Here is a 6647-nt window from a genome sequence, read left to right on the forward strand (position 1 = left end):
TGAGATACAAGACGGAAGACTTTCCCCATGTCCAGATGGGACTCTCCTTGGCGTGGAAGGCAAGCTTAGCGTGCGAATATGAAGATTCCTTTCTGTGTAAACTGACTCTGTACAAACCGTAGTCCCCTCCATTGTCTATATAAACCGGAGGGTTTAGTCCGTAGAGGCAGACACAATCATAATCACATAAGCTAGACATCTAGGGTTTAGCCATTACGATCTCGTGGTAGATCAACTCTTGTAACCACTATACTCATCAAAGTCAATCAAGCAGGACGTAGGGTATTACCTCCATCAAGAGGGCCTGAACCTGGGTAAACATTGTGTCCCCTGTCTCCTATTACCTTTGATCCTTAGACGCACAGTTCAGGACCCCCTACCCGAGATCTGCCGGTTTTGACACCGACATTGGTGCTTTCATTGAGAGTTCCACTGTGCCATCATCGAAAGGCTCGATGGCTCCATCAATCATCTACAACAATGCTGCCATGAAGGAGATTTTTCTCCTCGGCCAGATCTTTGTATTTGGTAGCTTCGCATTGCGTGCCAACTCAGTTGGCCACCTAGAGCAGATCGACAGCTACGCCCCTGGTCACTAGATCAGTTTTGGAAATCTAAACTATGTCGCTGATATCCGAGGAGACTTGAACTTCCAAGGGTTCGCGGCCTCAACCATCGCTCCGGCCTTAGATTCGGAGCACGTCATCAGGTCCAAAGACGGGAGTTCAGAGCCCGTCGGGCTCTTTGCTGCCTTAGAGCTCAACACCGAGAGAATAGCATCTCCGGCAATCATTGCAAGGACGGACTCTTCTTCGGATACTACTTCTGAACCCTGGAGGCTCGCGTCATGCGAGCTCGGCCCAGAAACTTCCGACCCCGTCCAAACCCCACTCTTAAACGAGGCTCTGGAATTAATGCAATCCCTTGTCATCACAGAGGAACCGCTTCTGAATGACGCTCAGCTTGGACTAGGGTCTGGAAATAGGGAATTTTTCTTCCCACCCACCACCCACTTCGTAGCCACTATCGAGGACCTAACCGACATGCTTGACTACGCCCCTGAAGACATTGACGGTATGGACGATGATGCCGGAGAGGAGCAGCCCCAAAACCCGCCGGTCACCGGACGTTGGACAGCCACCTCCTCGTATGACGTATACATGGTGGATACACCTAAAAATGGCGACGACGATGATGAGAAAAACCCAGTCGAGGACGAACCTCCTGAGATACCGCCGAAACATCAACGTCAGCGGCGCCGCTCTAAATCGCATCGTGGTAAGAACAACAATACCGGCACCGAAGACAATGATACTCCAGAGAACGCCGAAGACCAAGAAGACCCCATCGAACCAACATCCGAACATGATGATCGGGAGGACGGGCAAGTTGACCCTGATGAACAAACAGGGTACAACGACTCGGAGGACAACAACTATCTGCCACTCTCCGAGGACGATGTAAGCCTCAGCGACGAAGATTATATCGTGCTAGAGGAACCCCTCGAACAAGGGCGCTTCAAGCGCCGGCTAATAGCCAGGGCTAGAAGCCTAAAAAAGAAACAGCAGAAGCTTCAAGCCGGCCAAGATTTGCTCAATGACAGATGGACTAACGTCCTGCCAGCCGAAGAATACGACCTTGAACACCCAGCAAAGAGTTACCCAAAGCGTAAGCTGCTACCCCAATTCGACGATGAGGCGTTGGAGCCCATACCACCCATGTGTAATGCGGCTGACAGACCCGATAGACCACCACGTGGTTGGGACAGAGCGGCAACTCAAGCCGAACACCAGCCCGCACCCCTCACCGTAAAAGCAGAGAAACAACAGCTCGGGGATACACATACTACCTATGAAAGGACGTGGAAAATAGGGCAGGTCAGACCGGGTCAATCTACGGATCGCGGGGGCATGCTCCAGTGCAAGAGGCGGGCTATCAAGCCTGGTGCGATAAACACAACCAACCCCAGGCTGAAAACCGCATACGGACTCCATCCAAACTGCGTCGTGACATGACCCGATACAGAGGCACCGCACACCCCCTATGCTTCACCGATGAGGTAATGGAGCATCAGTTCCCTGAAGGGTTTAAACCCGTGAACATCGAATCATACGACGGCACAACAGATCCCGCAATATGGATTGAAGATTTTCTTCTCCACATTCACATGGCTCGCGGTGATGATCTGCACGCCATCAAATACCTTCCCCTAAAACTGAAGGGACCAGCTAGACACTGGTTAAACAGCCTCCCAAAAAACTCTATTGGAAGCTGGGAAGACTTGGAAGATGCCTTTAGAGAAAACTTCCAAGGCACTTATGTCTGGCCTCCGGATGCCGATGACCTCAGTCATATAGTCCAACAGCGAGGAGAGTCGGCCAGGAAATTCTGGACCAGGTTCCTAATTGAAAAGAACCAGATTGTCGACTGTCCGGACGCCGAAGCCCTACCGGCCTCCAAAAACAGCATCCCCGACGAATGGCTCGCACGACACCTCGGCCAAAAAAAGTCGAAGTCCATGGCAGCCCTTACAGCACTAATGACCCGCTTCTGCGTGGGCAAGGATAGCTGGCTAGCCCGTAGCGGGAACAGTACCAGCGACCCCGGCACTTCCTAAGCCCGAAACGGCAACGGGAGGCCCCGACACAACAAACATAAGCGTCAGAGCAACAATGATGATACAGAGAACACGACAGTCAATGCCAGATTCAGTGGCTCCAAATCCGGTCAACGGAAGAATCCATTCAAATGAAACAAAGACGGTTCATCAAGCCTGGACCGAATACTTGATCGACCCTCCTAGACCCACGACACTCCTGATAAGCCTGCCAACCATACCAACAAAAGTTGTTGGGTCTTCAAACAGGCCGGCAAGTTAAATGCCGAACATAAGGAGAAATGGTCGCCTAGTGAGGATGACGACGAGGAACCTCGCGCACCGAAAACAGGGGGTCAGAAGAAATTTCCCCCCGAAGTCAAAACGGTGAACATGATATACGTCACCCATATCCCTAAGAGGGAGCGCAAGCGCGCACTAAGGGACGTCAATGCGATAGAGCCAGTCGCCCCAAAATTCAACCCATGGTCGGCCTGTCCGATTACCTTCGATCGCAGGGACCATCCGACCAGTATCCTTCATGGAGGTTCAGCCGCATTAGTCCTTGATCCAATCATCGATGGATTCCACCTTACGTGAGTCCTCATGGACGGCGGCAGCAGCCTTAACCTGCTCTGTCAGGACATAGTCCGCAAGATGGGTATTGATCCGTCAAGAATCAAGCCCACTAAACTACCTTTAAAGGAGTGATGCCCGGTGTAGAGGCCCGCTGCATGGGCTCAATCACATTGGAAGTGGTCTTTGGCTCGCTGGACAACTTCCGCAGCGAATACTTGAGCTTCGATATCGTCCCCGTCCGCAGTGGCTACCACGCACTGCTCGGACGAACCCCATTCGCTCGTTTCAATGCAGTCCCGCACTACGCCTATCTCAAACTCAAGATGCCCGGACCACGCGGTGTTATAACAATGAATGGAAACATGGAACGCTCCCTCCGCACTGAGGAGCACACCGTGGCCCTGGCAGCGTAAGTATAGGGTGGCGTCATCAAGCCAGTTATTACGTCGGCGGCCAAGTCCTCGGACACTGTCAAACGAGTCCGGACTACCCCACCATACGATAGTCCAGCTCGTCAGGAGCTCGATTAGCAATTTGGCCTCCATCTCATCCCCTACCGAATTGTGGCATATGTACCACGTGTACATAATTACGCACTAAAAATACCATGGGAAAGGATGGAGGCATAATAAGGACAATGTCTACAATACGGGTAGACCATATAAGGACACTTACATTTCCTTTTTCTTTTCTTTTTCTTTTTCCAGGTTCCTTACAATCCACACCCCCCTTTCGACGGTGCCAAACCCTCTTTCCATGGCCTATTATGAAAACACCGGTCGATGTTCCTCTCGAAGGACAATATACCTAGGAGAAAAGAAGCATAGACGCATGCCAGAGTACCTAAAGGATCTTTAAAGATCACCTCGTCCGCTTTCAGGATGCATGCACAACTTCCCCTTGTGTTCGGCATGTAAAATAGCCTTGTTGCTTATTGCACTATTTGTATCAATACGTTTTGACGTATGAATCAGACTATAATGGAAACAGTTTTTAGCCCAAAACCTACGTGGCGTTGGCTTATCTCTTAACATATGTTTCCCTGTTTTTGTCCGATTGTCATGTACGCCTTGGTATGACCTAAATTGCCAGGGGCTTTATTAAGTCGCGTACATATTTTAATACTAAAACAAAGTCCAAACACTTTCACAGTGCAATTCGGCGTCCCGAATATAGCATTATATGCATTGGTTCCGAATCCTGTCTTTGGTCAATAGTTGGGTTGCCCGGCTCCTGTGCTTGCTACCTTACGTTTCGTCTGATCGGCTAGGGTAGTAAAAGGAGAACTACTGCGATTGTGTTTCTTGTTTACCCGGACAAACACCTCAGTAGAGAAAGCCGAAGACAGATTGTCATGATGCTGCAAGAGCTAGTCACCTATTCAGTGACTAAGTACAAATCTCTTGCAATTTTTTCCGCATTATGCAATAGGCTGGCCTCCACCCGGCCGGGCATTCACAACACCCAAGTTTGGATAATCGAACAAGACTAGGGGCTGTGCCCACACTCCCATTATAAAACTAATATGGCTAAGTGAGGGCAATAAAGCCGTATAGTCCGATTGCCTGGTTCACCACACTAACACCTCCTTCACGGACCAGCACGTTGGGTCAAGTGTGTTTAAGTGTTATCCCGAATACCCCCGTACTACCTACGTGGGGGCTGAAGCCGACGAGTGGCCAACTCTCAGATAACATAAACAGCTGCATAGGAAGAGATATTTTAAAGTAAAATAAGCAACATATCATACATAAGCCTTGTTTCATGATACAGGATTGGACAACATAGATACATTCATTCAAAAATGATGTCCTTCGAACATTAGCCTTCTACAATGCACGGTCCTTTCAGGACATCATAAAAGTACCGCTCTGGCGTGCAGTGCTCTTTGCCAGTGGGCAGTCCCTCGGTTGCAAGCTTGACGATGTCCATCTTCGCCCATTGCACCTTGACACGGGTGAAGGCCATCCGCGCACCTTCAATACAGACCGACCGCTTCACGGCATCAAGCTGAGGGCAGGTGCTGAACAACCGCTTGATGAGACCGAAGTAGCTACTAGGCATGGGTTCGGCAGGCCAAAGACGGATTATCAAATCCCTCATGGCCAATTCAGCCACCCTATGTAGTTTGGTCCATTGCTTCAGCTGATCGCTGAGGGGCACAGGATGCTCTGGCGCAAGGTACTGCGACCAGAACAGCTTCTCTGTTGAGCTCCCCTCTTCGGCCCAGAAGAACTCTGTGGCATCAGTAACACTCTGGGGCAGGTCCGCAAACACTCATGGAGAACTCCAAATCCAGGTTAGAAAGATATACCTTTTCTTCACAAATTTGCTCTGCATGTTAAAGGACTTACCTGCCGCAATTTGCTTTGCCTCTTGGATCTCCCGGATAGCGCTTTGGGCTTCGGCCCGGGCTTCCTATGCACTTTGGAGTTCCTTAGCAAGTTCGGAGTTCTGCTCCGAACTCTTGCGCTCTAAGGATTCACATTTTCCTATGGCATCCTTGAGCTCTTGCTGGACTTCCTCCACCCATGATTCATGTTTAAGGCGGGAGGCTCACTCCTCTGCCTCCTTGGCCTCGGCCAACACACTCTTGAGGGCCTCGACCTCAAACGTGTCAGTGGCAAACAAAATTATGAAATTCATTGAGATACCACATCATAGTTGGCATCGTTTCAGACATGCTTTGGTATTACATACCTTGCTTTTCTTCTAACTTCCGCCTTAGCTCGGATGCTTCGGCGGCATGGGCAGCTGATATGTATGTTAACCAACTGCGTGAGTTATTAGATCCTCTGTTTGGTTCTTCTTTCCGAACACCGAACAGAGTCCCAGGGGCTACTATCTATACACATGCATTCTTTTATACAGCTAAAAAGACACCATAAGGCACATACCTCAAAGCCTCTTAAAAGGCTAGTGTAGGCTTCGCCCAGTCTGCTTTTCGCGGACTGAACCTTTTCAATCACCATACCCATAAGGGTATAATTTTCTTCCACAATGGTGGCGCTCTGAAGCTCTCTCACCAGAGTGTCCGGCTCCTCCGCATTGACAGAGGATGCTAGTGTTGTAGGCGCACCCCCTTCTCGCAAACAGGGTTGCTCACCGGTTTCCGGAACCGTGTGGGTTTCCAGAGAGACATTTGGTTGGGGCCCAAACTAGACATGGCCCCCATCTCCAGTTGCCATGGGGGTTGGTTCCCCCATGTTCTCGGCAACCGAGGTGTCACCCCTCGGCACCATCTTGGCAGCCTCCGGCACCTCTCCCTGTTTCAGAAGGGTCCTTTGGGACGACACCTCGGTGTTGTCCGTTGTATTGTGGGGAGGAAGCTGGTGGGGGCGAATCGCTCTCCATCATGTTCGGACCCAGTGAATTCACAGTAGAGGAAGAACGCTGGGGGAGGACATGAACCGGACTGCAGCATGCAATTTAAGTGTGTTATAATTATAAGCCAGAAAAGCTGGACATATAT

At 50.3% G+C, this 6647-nt stretch overlaps 1 pseudogene; it reads left to right on the forward strand.

The window, feature by feature from the left end:
* Positions 1 to 1076: 1076 nt before the first annotated feature.
* LOC125506959 overlaps positions 1077 to 6647 on the forward strand; it is a 36821-nt pseudogene continuing 31250 nt past the window's right edge.

Source organism: Triticum urartu, chromosome 5, assembly GCF_003073215.2.
Source record: "Triticum urartu cultivar G1812 chromosome 5, Tu2.1, whole genome shotgun sequence".
Classification (NCBI taxonomy): domain Eukaryota; kingdom Viridiplantae; phylum Streptophyta; class Magnoliopsida; order Poales; family Poaceae; genus Triticum; species Triticum urartu.